At 43.6% G+C, this 12,004-nt stretch overlaps 1 long non-coding RNA gene across 1 annotated transcript; it reads left to right on the top strand.

The window, feature by feature from the left end:
* The first annotated feature begins 9,459 nt into the window (after positions 1-9,459).
* On the top strand, positions 9,460-11,232 carry LOC139541790 (uncharacterized). The gene is made up of 3 exons (XR_011668412.1): positions 9,460-9,705; positions 10,597-10,729; positions 10,955-11,232. It is a non-coding gene; the product is annotated as an uncharacterized lncRNA (long non-coding RNA).
* The last annotated feature ends 772 nt before the right edge of the window (positions 11,233-12,004 follow it).

The raw sequence follows: 12,004 nt of genomic DNA, 5'->3' as shown, positions 1-12,004 counted from the left end.
TACATGAGCAACAACACACTGCATTGTACTGTGTGTCACATAATAGTACTGTGTGTTCTGCCCATGAACGAGGCAGTTCTTTGGCCGTCATTGAAAATAAGAAATTGTTCTTAACTGACTTGCCTAGTTAAGTAAAGATGAATGGAATACTGTACATTTTTTGTCTTTGTTCTATTACCACACTGTCCACAGAAGTTACAGTAAATATTGACCAATCGGGGGTCTCTGAAACATAGCAAGGAGGAATGGAGAGAGAGCGTGAAATAGTGTATTGTTCAAGCCTCGTATACCATGCCTCTGGCTATTGCACCTGAATTAGTGGAATCATCATCTTAAATCCCTGTTCAAACCCTGAACGCCAAGCAAATGTTGTTGTTCCCCTTTGACGGTCTGTTTAAGTGACCCTGGTATTCTCATTGCTCAGGGAGAGGGGTGGGGGCAAGACCATATACCATTCTAGCCAATTAGACCTCAGAAGTATTTAGAGATAAATCTCTCATCATTTCAGACCAACTGTGCTCATCTCAATCGCTCCCATGTATAACGATAACCCTCACACACCAACCCCCTCTCTCAACAAGAACCTTCATACAGCAACCCTGTCTTCTCCTCTCGTTCTAGAGAGGACTACAACCCCCTCTCTCTCTCTCTCAACAAGAACCTTCATACAGCAACCCTGTCTTCTCCTCTCGTTCTAGAGAGGACTACAACCCCCTCTCTCTCTCTCTCAACAAGAACCTTCATACAGCAACCCTGTCTTCTCCTCTCGTTCTAGAGAGGACTACAATCCCAGCGATCGATCAATATTTCATCTATATCTCCAACGCCGAGGGGCTTAGAGAGAGTACTGCTCCTCTCAATGTTCAATAAGTCAAAATGACATTAACCTAGGCTCTGATAGGATCCACTGCTCTTGACGGACAGGCCAAATGAACAGGTTTAGCATTAGCGTTAACAATAAAACACAATCAAAACCCCCTTATCTATCGGATCCAGCGACAGCTTCATTGTGTGTGTACACTGAGCCAGAAACAATCGCCCTGTAGGAAACTAAACACTGTCTTTATGTGGGGATGATCATGTGAAACACACACACACACACACACACACACATTTAATTATGAACAAACATGAACATTCAGCTTGTCAGACTAATTCAGATACAGGCATACAGTTTATACATAGTACATGCAGATGTGAGCACACAAGTTCAATGCACACACACACAGATACTGATGTCGCTATGAACACACACATACAGTCTAGCTGTGGGTTCTGACAGGGCATCTCCATTAAGAGACCATTGAGATGGCGAGGCATGATAACTCAAAGGACAGGAAGGTGTTTGTCCTTGGTCAACCACCGTGGTTACGGAAATGTACCATCCAGGGGATTTGCATACATTTCCCTAGCCCACACTCTGCTCCCTTCTCCTCTCTGTTGGTTTACCCAACACCTTCTCCTGGGAAATCTGGATACAAGGACGAGGCTGGAGAAAACAACCTTATCAAGAACAAGAAAATGTATTATGAATATTCTAGTAGTAATAAATTAATGTCGTGATGCCTGCTGTAGATTCACCTCTATAATAAATTAACATACTTTTGTTAATCACGCAGGTATGAAGTATTTCACTACAACTCCCTCAATCCATAATAGACACATTGCAAAAACAACTGACACCACTACCAAACTGCATAAGAGATAAATGTGTCTATAGATGAATGTGTCTATGAATGTGTCTATGAATGTCACGCCCTGACCATAGAGAGCTTTTTATTCTCTATGTTGGTTAGGTCGGGGTGTGACTAGGGTGGGTTATCTAGGAGATTATATATATTTATGTTGGCCTGGTATGGTTCCCAATCAGAGGCAGCTGTTTATCGTTGTCTCTGATTGGGGATCATATTTAGGCAGCCATTTATTTCCCTATTGTGCTTTGTGGGATCTTGTTTTTGTGTAGTGCCTGTTAACACTGCAATTACTTCACGGTTCGTTTTGTTTTCTGTATTTGTTTTGGTGAGTTTCTTTGATTAAAACATGTGGAACTCTACGCACGCTGCGCCTTGGTCCAATCATGCTAACGATCGTGACAGAAGATCCCACCACAACTAGACCAAGCAGCGTGCCCGGGAGGAGATGGCATCCTGGACTTGGGAGGAAGTCTTGGAGAGATTTGAAGGCCTGCCGTGGAAGCAGACGGAAGCAGCGAAGGAGCAACAACGACGAAATCGGGGTTCGCGGCCACGACGGAAGCCCGAGAGGCAACCGCCAACGGAGCCAGGGTTTAAACCCGAGCCAACTCCCTGTACTCACTGTGGGGAGCATGTGACCTGTCAGGCACCATGTTTTGCAGTGATACGCACTGTGTCTCCAGTGCGCATTCACAGCCCGGTGCGTTCTGTGCCAGCTCCTCGCACTTGTGGTGCTAAAGTGGGTATCTGTCCAGGACGGGTTGCGCTCCTGGTCTCCAGTACGCCTCCAGGGTCCAGTACATCCTGCACCGGCTCTACGCACTGTGTCCCCAGTGCGCCTTCACAGCCCAGTGCGTCCTGTGCCAGCTTCCCGCACTTGCCGTGCGAAGGTGGTCATTTGTCCAGGACGCGTTGTACCAGCCCCACGCATCAGGCCTCCAGTGCTCCTCCACAGTCCAGTACGTCCTGTGCCTCCTCCCCGCACTCACCCTGAGGTGCGTGTCACCAGCCCGGTGCCACCTGTACCAGCCCCACGCATCAGGCCTCCAGTGCTCCTCCACAGTCCAGTACGTCCTGTGCCGCCTCCCCGCACTCACCCTGAGGGGCATGTCACCAGTCCGGTGCCACCTGTACCAGCCCCACGCATCAGGCCTCCAGTGCTCCTCCACAGTCCAGTACGTCCTGTGCCTCCTCCCCGCACTCACCCTGAGGTGTGTGTCACCAGCCCGGTGCCACCTGTACCAGCCCCACGCATCAGGCCTCCAGTGCTCCTCCACAGTCCAGTACGTCCTGTGCCTCCTCCCCGCACTCACCCTGAGGTGCGTGTCACCAGCCCGGTGCCACCTGTACCAGCCCCACGCATCAGGCCTCCAGTGCGCCTCCAGCCTCCTGCGAGGGTTCCCAGTACGGAGACCCTGGCAACGACCCACGGTCCGGTTCCTCCGGCGACGATCCACGGTCCGGTTCCTCCGGCGACGATCCACGGTCCGGAGCATCCGGCGACGATCCACGGTCCGGAGCAACCGGCGACGATCCCCGCACCCGAGCCGCCATTGAAGATGATGTATCCGCAAGCGGAGTGGGTACTTCGCCCCGCACCGGAGCCGCCCCTGACGGTAGATGCCCACCCCGACCCTCCCCTATTGAGTCAGGTTTTGCGGTCGGAGTCCGCACCTTTGGGGGGGGGGGGGGTTACTGTCACGCCCTTACCATAGAGAGCTTTTTATTCTCTATGTTGGTTAGGTCGGGGTGTGACTTGGTGATTGGTTATCTAGGTGATTATATATATTTATATTGGCCTGGTATGGTTCCCAATCAGAGGCAGCTGTTTATCGTTGTCTCTGATTGGGGATCATATTTAGGCAGCCATTTCCCCATTGTGCTTTGTGGGATCTTGTTTTTGTGTAGTGCCTATTAATAAATCCTCTCTGGGATAGGCGGGACGCTTGCGTCCCACTTGGCCAATAGCCAGGGAAAATGCAGAGCGCCAAATTCAAAAAGATTATATAAAATCAAACTTTCATTAAATCACACATGTAAGATACCAAATTAAAGCTACACTCGTTGTGAATCCAGCCAACATGTCAGATTTCAAAAAGGCTTTTCGGCGAAAGCATAAGACGCTATTATCTGATGATAGCACAACAGTAAACAAAGAGAGTGTAGCATATTTCAACCCTGCAGGCGCAACACAAAACGCAGAAGTAAAATATAAATCATGCCTTACCTTTGACGAGCTTCTTTTGTTGGCACTCCAATATGTCCCATAAACATCACAAATGGTCCTTTTGTTCGATTAATTCCGTGCATATATATCCAAAATGTCAATTTATTTGGCGCGTTTGATCCAGAAAAAAACAGCTTCCAATTTGCGCAACGTCACTACAAAATATCTAAAAAATTACCTCTAAACTTTGCCAAAACATTTCAAACTACTTTTGTAATACAACTTTAGGTATTTTTAAACGTTAATAATCGATCAAATTGAAGACGGGTCTATCTGCTTTCAATACAGGAGGACAACAAACTAACACTACTTTTCTAGTCTTGCGCAACTCTCAAACAGTACACATAACGTTACACTGATTCCAGATGGCCGTACTTCTTCATTGCACAAAGGAATAACCTCAACCAATTTCCAAAGACTGGTGACATCCAGTGGAAGCGGTAGGAACTGAAAACAAGTCACTTAGAAATCTAGTATCCCAATGAAAACTGATTGAACAGACAGTGACCTTAAAAAAAAAGAAATCTGAATGGTTAGTCCTCGGGGTTTTGCCTGCTACATAAGTTCTGTTATACTCACAGACATGATTCAAAAAGTTTTAGAAACTTCAGAGTGTTTTCTATCCAAATCTACTAATAATATGCATATCTTATATTCTGGGGATGAGTAGAAGGAAGTTGAAATTGGGCACGCTATTTATCCAAAAGTGAAAATGCTGCCCCCTATCCACTGCAAATACTTCACGGTTCGTTTTGTTTTCTGTATTTGTTTTGGTGAGTTTCTTTGATTAAAACATGTGGAACTCTACGCACGCTGCGCCTTGGTCCAATCATTCTAACGATCGTGACAATGAATGTGTCTATGTCTATGAATGTGAGTATGAATGTATCTATAAATGTGAGAATGAATGTGTATGACTATCTATTAATGTGTCTATAAATGTGTCTATAAATGTGTCTATAAATGTGTCTGAATGTGAGTATGAATGTGAGTATGAATGTGAGTATGAATGGGTCTATAGATGTGTCTATGAAAGTGTCTATAGATGTGAATATGAATGTGAATGTGTCTATGAATGTGTCTATAAATGCGAGTACGAATGTGTCTATAGATGTGAGTACAAATGTGTCTATGAATGCGAATATGAATGTGTCTATGAATGCGAATATGAATGTGTCTATAGATGCGAGTACGATTGTGTCTATAGATGCGAGTACAAATGGGTCTATAGATACGAGTACGAATGTGTCTATAGATGTGAGTACAAATGTGTCTATGAATGTGTCTATGAATGCGAATATGAATGTGTCTATGAATGCGAATATGAATGTGTTGTTGTTGAGCCTGATGATGCCAAAGCGGTAGCAGCAGGACACGTCAAGGATGATAAACTCTACCTTTCCTCTGCTCTAGCATACACATCCACATGTCCCAGTCCCAAAGATAGAAACACCCAGGTTTTCATTTCACAATGAAAATAGACTGATAGAAACACACACCTTCTCAGACATGGGCCATTTGGCCTCCAGATCATCCTTGTAGAGGCTCTTCTTCAGCATCCAGCCAAGGCCTGACATACTCTCCACTCTGTAGAACAGGGCGAAGTCCTCCACTGTGTGTTCATAACCCTGTTATAACACACACACTACATAAGCACACTCTCCACTCTGTAGAGCAGGGAGAGGTCCTCTGCTGTGTTTTGATAACCCTGCACAGCAGAATTACAACAGATTTGACACATTACATAAGAACATAATTTCCACACATTACAGCAACGAAGGGAAAGCGTTTAAGGGTGTAGAGGTGTTAAAGTGAGAGGTGGAGACAGGACACGGACTGACCTGGTCATTCCAGACTGAGATGCAGCTCAGGCTGTCATCCTCGTTCAGTAGATCAGGTCTGGCTCAGGAAACTGGACAACATCAACAATATTAAACATGATGCCACCAGGAGAACAGCATCAGTTCACCAACAATACTTGGATAGCTTCATTTCATGTTGGAAATCTTTAAAGCCAATTCAAGACTACTCTACTATAATACATTCCATTCCTGTATGGTGATAGTTGAACTTGGCTTTCTACCTCTACAAGTTCTTGCTGGTCTTTCCCTGTGTGTATACAGCTTTGATTTTTTGATTCCTAGTTGATTGGCTAAATGATCAAGATGGCGCCGACAGAGAGGGCTGCCTCACTTCTAGTCCTTAGGAAATTTTGCTACAAGCATTTCGCTACACTTGCAATAAGATCTGCTAACCATGTGTATGTGACCAATAACATTTGATTTGATTTATTAAATGTAATTTCAAAGGGGCATGTTTGTGAGGGTAAACAAGCATTGAATTCAATCGGCCCAATCCTCCAAATGTTTCTAAAGCATTTGCAGTCATTAGTTTATAGAGGACAGAGTGTACACCTGTTCAACAGTAAATATATTGAAGGCTTGGGGCACATAATGGAGAATGAGTGTCCCAGTGAGTTACAACAGCAGGAAGCATGTGGATCTGCTGCCCCCTTCTGGTCATTAATGGTAACATTCATCCTAAAGCACATGCCCAGCTACATTCAACTCATTGACGATCTTCCAATGATCTTTGCTCTGAGATTGAAGAAACAGTCATTTTGAGGGCGTATTCTAGATATAGTAGTACCCCTCTATATGTTGTATAGTTAAAGCTTCCATCAAGCTAAAACTGTAGACATCATATCTGAAGAAATCTATGGAGATATCCAGGTCTTCTTCCAGGACTAGGGCAATGTTGGCATCCTGCAAATCAACCACATAACAACCACATAACCAGGTGGAGGTGGACGGGAAGATGAAAATAGTCACTGGGTGTAGGTTGAAGGTTGCAGTCAGACTGGCTTCGTAGTGCTGAGAGAGCAGAGAGAGGTGGTAGTGAGTGGGTTTAGCGATGCCAAAACACTGTGTGCATTACAACACAACATTGCCATCCATCTCATAGATAAAATAAGTGATTTCTAGTTGACTGTTTCAGCTGGTCCGTGTCTCTGATGGCGGCTGCTCGGAGGGTGAGGAGTGTGTTGGCTGACAGACACCTCACCTGTGATACTCTGGTATTCCTGATGCTGATGGGGAGGTGTTGGCTGACAGACACCTCACCTGTGATACTCTGGTATTCTTGATGCTGATGGGGAGGTGTTGGCTGACAGACACCTCACCTGTGATACTCTGGTATTCCTGATGCTGATGGGGAGGTGTTGGCTGACAGACACCTCACCTGTGATACTCTGGTATTCCTGATGCTGATGGGAGTGTGTTGGCTGACAGACACCTCACCTGTGATACTCTGGTATTCCTGATGCTGATGGGGAGGTGTTGGCTGACAGACACCTCACCTGTGATACTCTGGTATTCTTGATGCTGATGGGAGTGTGTTGAACCCCCTTCTGTCCAAACAGCTCCAACACATCCATGGGCTCCTGTACACACACAAACAACTAAAGGGTAGCCAAATACAGAAGTCCATACTTAGTGGTGCCGTCCACTGCCACACAGACCTCGGAGCAGCTGATGTACACCTTGATGTCCAGGAGCTTCCTACCGCTTGCCAGCGTGCACAGGGTCTCGTCTGAAAGGGAGCAGAGGGGAGGTCAGCCATTTTGAATTATGGAAACTTGTTTTATAAGTTGACTAAGACTGTGCATAATATTGTTCAGCAGTAGGATTTTCATATGTCATCAACTTCTTAAGGCTAATGCTAGTGAGGAACAACTTTTTATATACGGAATAATGGAAATATGTGTGAAACAAATGGTGGAAGAATGTTCAAGACTCAACATACTCCTGTACTGGCTCTCCCTTGTTAGCTTCTTGTGTCTAATATGAGTTTGATATTCACAAGGACTGTGACCAGAATAAAATAGAACCGCTCCTGCCTGCACAGAAGTAAAAGACAAGAAGTTGTTCTCAAAATTATCTCAAATGTAGCCTAACCAAAGGTGACAGTGAATACTCACCTGGAGGCCTCAGCAGATGACTCTCTTGTTAGTTAGGTTGTATTTCCAGGTTAGGTAGAGGCTCTGTTGTTGGCTGGAAAGTACGGTTTCGCTCGAGGATTGGGTCTCCAGGTGTCCATCTCTGGCTGTGGCATGAGACTGCAACCCCTCACCTCCTCCTTACACCGAGCGCGTTACGACAACGCATGTACCTAAACAGCCTCCAGTGCAAGCTGATAACCAGAAAGTAGATAGAGCAGAAGTTGAAGAATGCCATAGCTAACTAACTAGTTTGTGTACTGCTAGTTAAATGGTTAGCGTGATCCAGAATCCTTGGGATGTGCCTACCCTACCATACACCTTCACTAACCATGCAGGGACATCACAAGGAGCCCGGATAGTATGGACCCTAGCTAAACATAACTAGTTCATGATTCTGTGAGAGGCACTTATTTTGCACATTTTTGCTTTCAATAACAAATGTTATTATTGGCTAGTAGTAATAGTTAACACACCAATAAAGTGAACAGATGCAAGATCAAAGAATAGCAGCACTGCAGGTTCATCACACCCATAGATATTTACCGTCAGCTACCTAACACGCTACTTATGTTAGCTAGCTTCACTCATTGCCACCTGGTTGAAGGATGTACACTACCGTTCAAAAGTTTGGGGTCACTTAGATATTTCCATTTTTTTGTCCATTAAAATAACATCAAATTGATCAGAAATACAGTGTAGACATTGTTAATGATGTAAATGACTATTGTAGCTGGAAACAGCTGATTTTTAATGGAATATCTAGATAGGCATACAGAGGCCCATTATCAGCAACCATCACTCCTGTGTTCCAATGGCACATTGTGTTAGCTAATCCAAGTTTATCATTTTAAAAGGCTAATTGATCATTAGAAAACCCTTTTGCAATTATGTTAGCACAGCTGAAAACTGTTGTCCTGATTAAAGAAGCAATAAAACTGGCCTTCTTTAGACTAGTTGAGTATCTGGAGCATCAGCATTTGTGGGTTCGATTACAGGCTCAAAATGGCCATAAACAAAGAACTTTCTTCCGAAACTCGTCAGTCGATTCTTGTTCTGAGAAATGAAGGCTACTCCATGCGAGAAATTGCCAAGAAACTGAAGATCTCGTACAGCGCTGTGTGCTACTCCCTTCACAGAACAGCGCAAACTGTCTCTAACCAGAATAGAAAGAAGAGTGGGAGGCCCCGGTGCACAACTGAGCAAGAGAACAAGTACATTAGAGTGTCTAGTTTGAAAAACAGATGCTTCGCAAATCCTCAACTAGCAGCTTCATTAAATATTACCCGCAAAACACCAGTCTCAACGTCAACAGTGAAGAGGCGACTCCGGGATGCTGGCCTTCTAGGCAGAGTTCCAAAGAAAAAAAGCCATATCTCAGACTGGCCAATAAAAATAAAATATTAAGATGGGCAAAAGAACACTGGACAGAGGAACTCTACCTAGAAGAATGGAACGCCGTTTGGGTCTTAAAGCATGTCGTCAAATCGCAATCTTTTTATTGCTACGTGTGTAAAGTTAACAGACGCAGGCGCTAAATTAACGCCTAAGCGTGCAAATGTGCTTGCAGGCGGTTCAACATGTGCTAAATAAACGGCTGCAAGCGGTCCTGCACACGTCAAGTTAACGCCTACAGCTGCTAAATATACACCTACACACGCTAATTTAACACGTTCCTTAATATGCTAATTTTACTAGCCAATTTCCCTAGCTTCTCCTTTCAACCAGATTTCACAGTATGAAGGAACATCCTTTTCCACTGCAAGCAGGGTTTGAACCTTTACAGGGTAACGGGTTTGTCTGAAATTTGTTGTTACTGATTCGTAAAGTTTATCAGCTAGTTTACAGTGGAAGGATCTGTTTCTCATCACTGGCTATAACATTTAGCTAACATTAATCTAGCACCAGGATCAGCAGTGCTTAGCATAAGCTAAATGAGATATTTTGCTAGCTAATTTAGCTAACGTCGGTAGCCTCGGACCCCGGCCATATTATATCATATAGTTTAGTTAGCCTCAAACTTTGCCCGGTCATACTGCTAGCCGCAGGGAACGGCACCGTCTTGTGTTTTATTAAAAGCCCTGCTGAAAATAACATGTTAACTATAACAGCCACAGAAACACATTGGACTGTGTTAATACTATCAAGGTAAATTAACTTACATACTAGCAAAATTGTTGCTTGCATGCAGGGCCAGGCATACATGGATTAGACAACGGAGATACTCAAAATCCTGGTAGTTTTCGATTTTTTAACTATTGTAATTATTTTGATTTATCATTGATTGAAGGAAGACAAGCTACCTAAATGTGATCTATCGGCTATTACTGAAGCATGACATGTTTTTGAGTTACGTTTTTAGCCCAAAGCCTTGTATTTAAGCAAAACTTAAGGTAGGCAACTTCTTCAGCCTGACTAGCTTTCATTTAAACGCTAGCGTTAGCCGCGCTAGCTCGCAATTAGCATGAAGACAGAAAAGCTCACATAAAGCAAATTTGGCTAACATCTAAGGTTATGTCAGCTTTCGAACAGAGTAGACTAATGTGCATGTTCACTTTTTTGAATATATTCCATCAAAGCTTATTAGGGTAAAATAACTTCAGGCATATACCCAGTACTGCTTCAAAGGAATATGGTTCCCATTCCTTCCGCTTTATTTTCACACAATTGTCTTGCAGAAAGGATCCGTGAAGAGGAGCTTGGAGTGGGCAAGGGGGAGGCTGATAAAGCAGCAGAGAAGACCTGATTCATCAAGTATCAATACATTTTGGTGATTCTCACCTGGTTGGCATGCATGCACAACACGACAAGGTATGCAACATTAAGCTCAATCAAATATCCAATGTTATTAAAATTTGTATCCCAATTTAGTCAAGCAACGTTTGTCAGTTGTGTTAATGTTATGAACTACAAACAATCTATGGTTCTTGGAGTCAATGAATCAATTGAAAGTGACTACAGTTAGACATTTTAAAACTGTGCCAGTAAAGATGACAAAGTAATCTGCTCTTATGGGTCGGTTTACATTTTTTCCAGACACTTCAATCTGACACTCTTAATGTTTGACGTCAGGCAGAACGTCTTCAGCCACGGAGAGCCGCTGGATGGCATTTGACTGCAGTGTCTGTGGGTGTACCAGGAAAGGACGTTAGAAGTTAGGTCCCCATGATATCAAAGCTTCTTACCGTCTCCACTGCAGCCCAGTCAATATAGATTTTTTTTTTTAATGGAACAATAGATTGTGCTACACTATGTACAACTCCAGTTTGCCTATTGTCCTAACAAATGTCAATTATACATTTTTACATACGTCAGAGTGCTTTTTCTTTTATAGCTGTGTTCAACACCATCCTTAGCCACAAACTGGTTAGCAGGCTCTGGCTGTAAATCCTGTAATAAATTCGATTTTTACATTATAAGAATGTGTATCCCAAGAATGGACCCGACACTACCATGGTACATCATGAGTACATGAAGGAGCTGTGGGACCTGACAATGGTGATAGGACAAGTCTCAGCATAAGCAAAACAAAGTGGTCAAGTATCACCATCTATTCTCCCATCTACTGTACATTGACATGGAGATGATCAGCAGCTTACAGTTCCTGGGCACCATGATATCCTTTTCTGCCCTCAGTTACTTCACATAAAGTCCCACTTGTGCTTCTCCACTACCCTCAAACTTGCTGCACCATGACCTGTGTACCAACTACAGTGTCTTATTGCCATAACACATGTAAATATTTGTATGTAATGTTTTTGAAAACTTTCACTGCACAACTTTATTTTGCTGATGGACAATCCTGTCGGAAACTTTAATAATACCAATAATTTTGGGACACATCAATTAACATTGGCTGCAGTATTCCGAACTTACCAGGTGGTCATGCAATAAACGTTTTGGATAATTCCCCTTAAATTAATTATTTAAATCAAATCCAATTGTCACATGTGCCAAATACAACAGGTGTAGTAGACCTTACAGTGAAATGCTTACTTACAAGCTCTTAACCAACAATGCAGTTACAATTTTTTTTTTTTTTTAAGTAAATAAAGAGCATCAGTAAAATAACAATAGCGAGGCTAT

The sequence above is a fragment of the Salvelinus alpinus genome, chromosome 16 (genome assembly GCF_045679555.1).
Source record: "Salvelinus alpinus chromosome 16, SLU_Salpinus.1, whole genome shotgun sequence".
Taxonomy (NCBI): Eukaryota; Metazoa; Chordata; class Actinopteri; order Salmoniformes; family Salmonidae; genus Salvelinus; species Salvelinus alpinus.
Note: the sequence above shows the minus strand (reverse complement) of the source record. Positions and strands in the feature narration are given on the sequence as shown.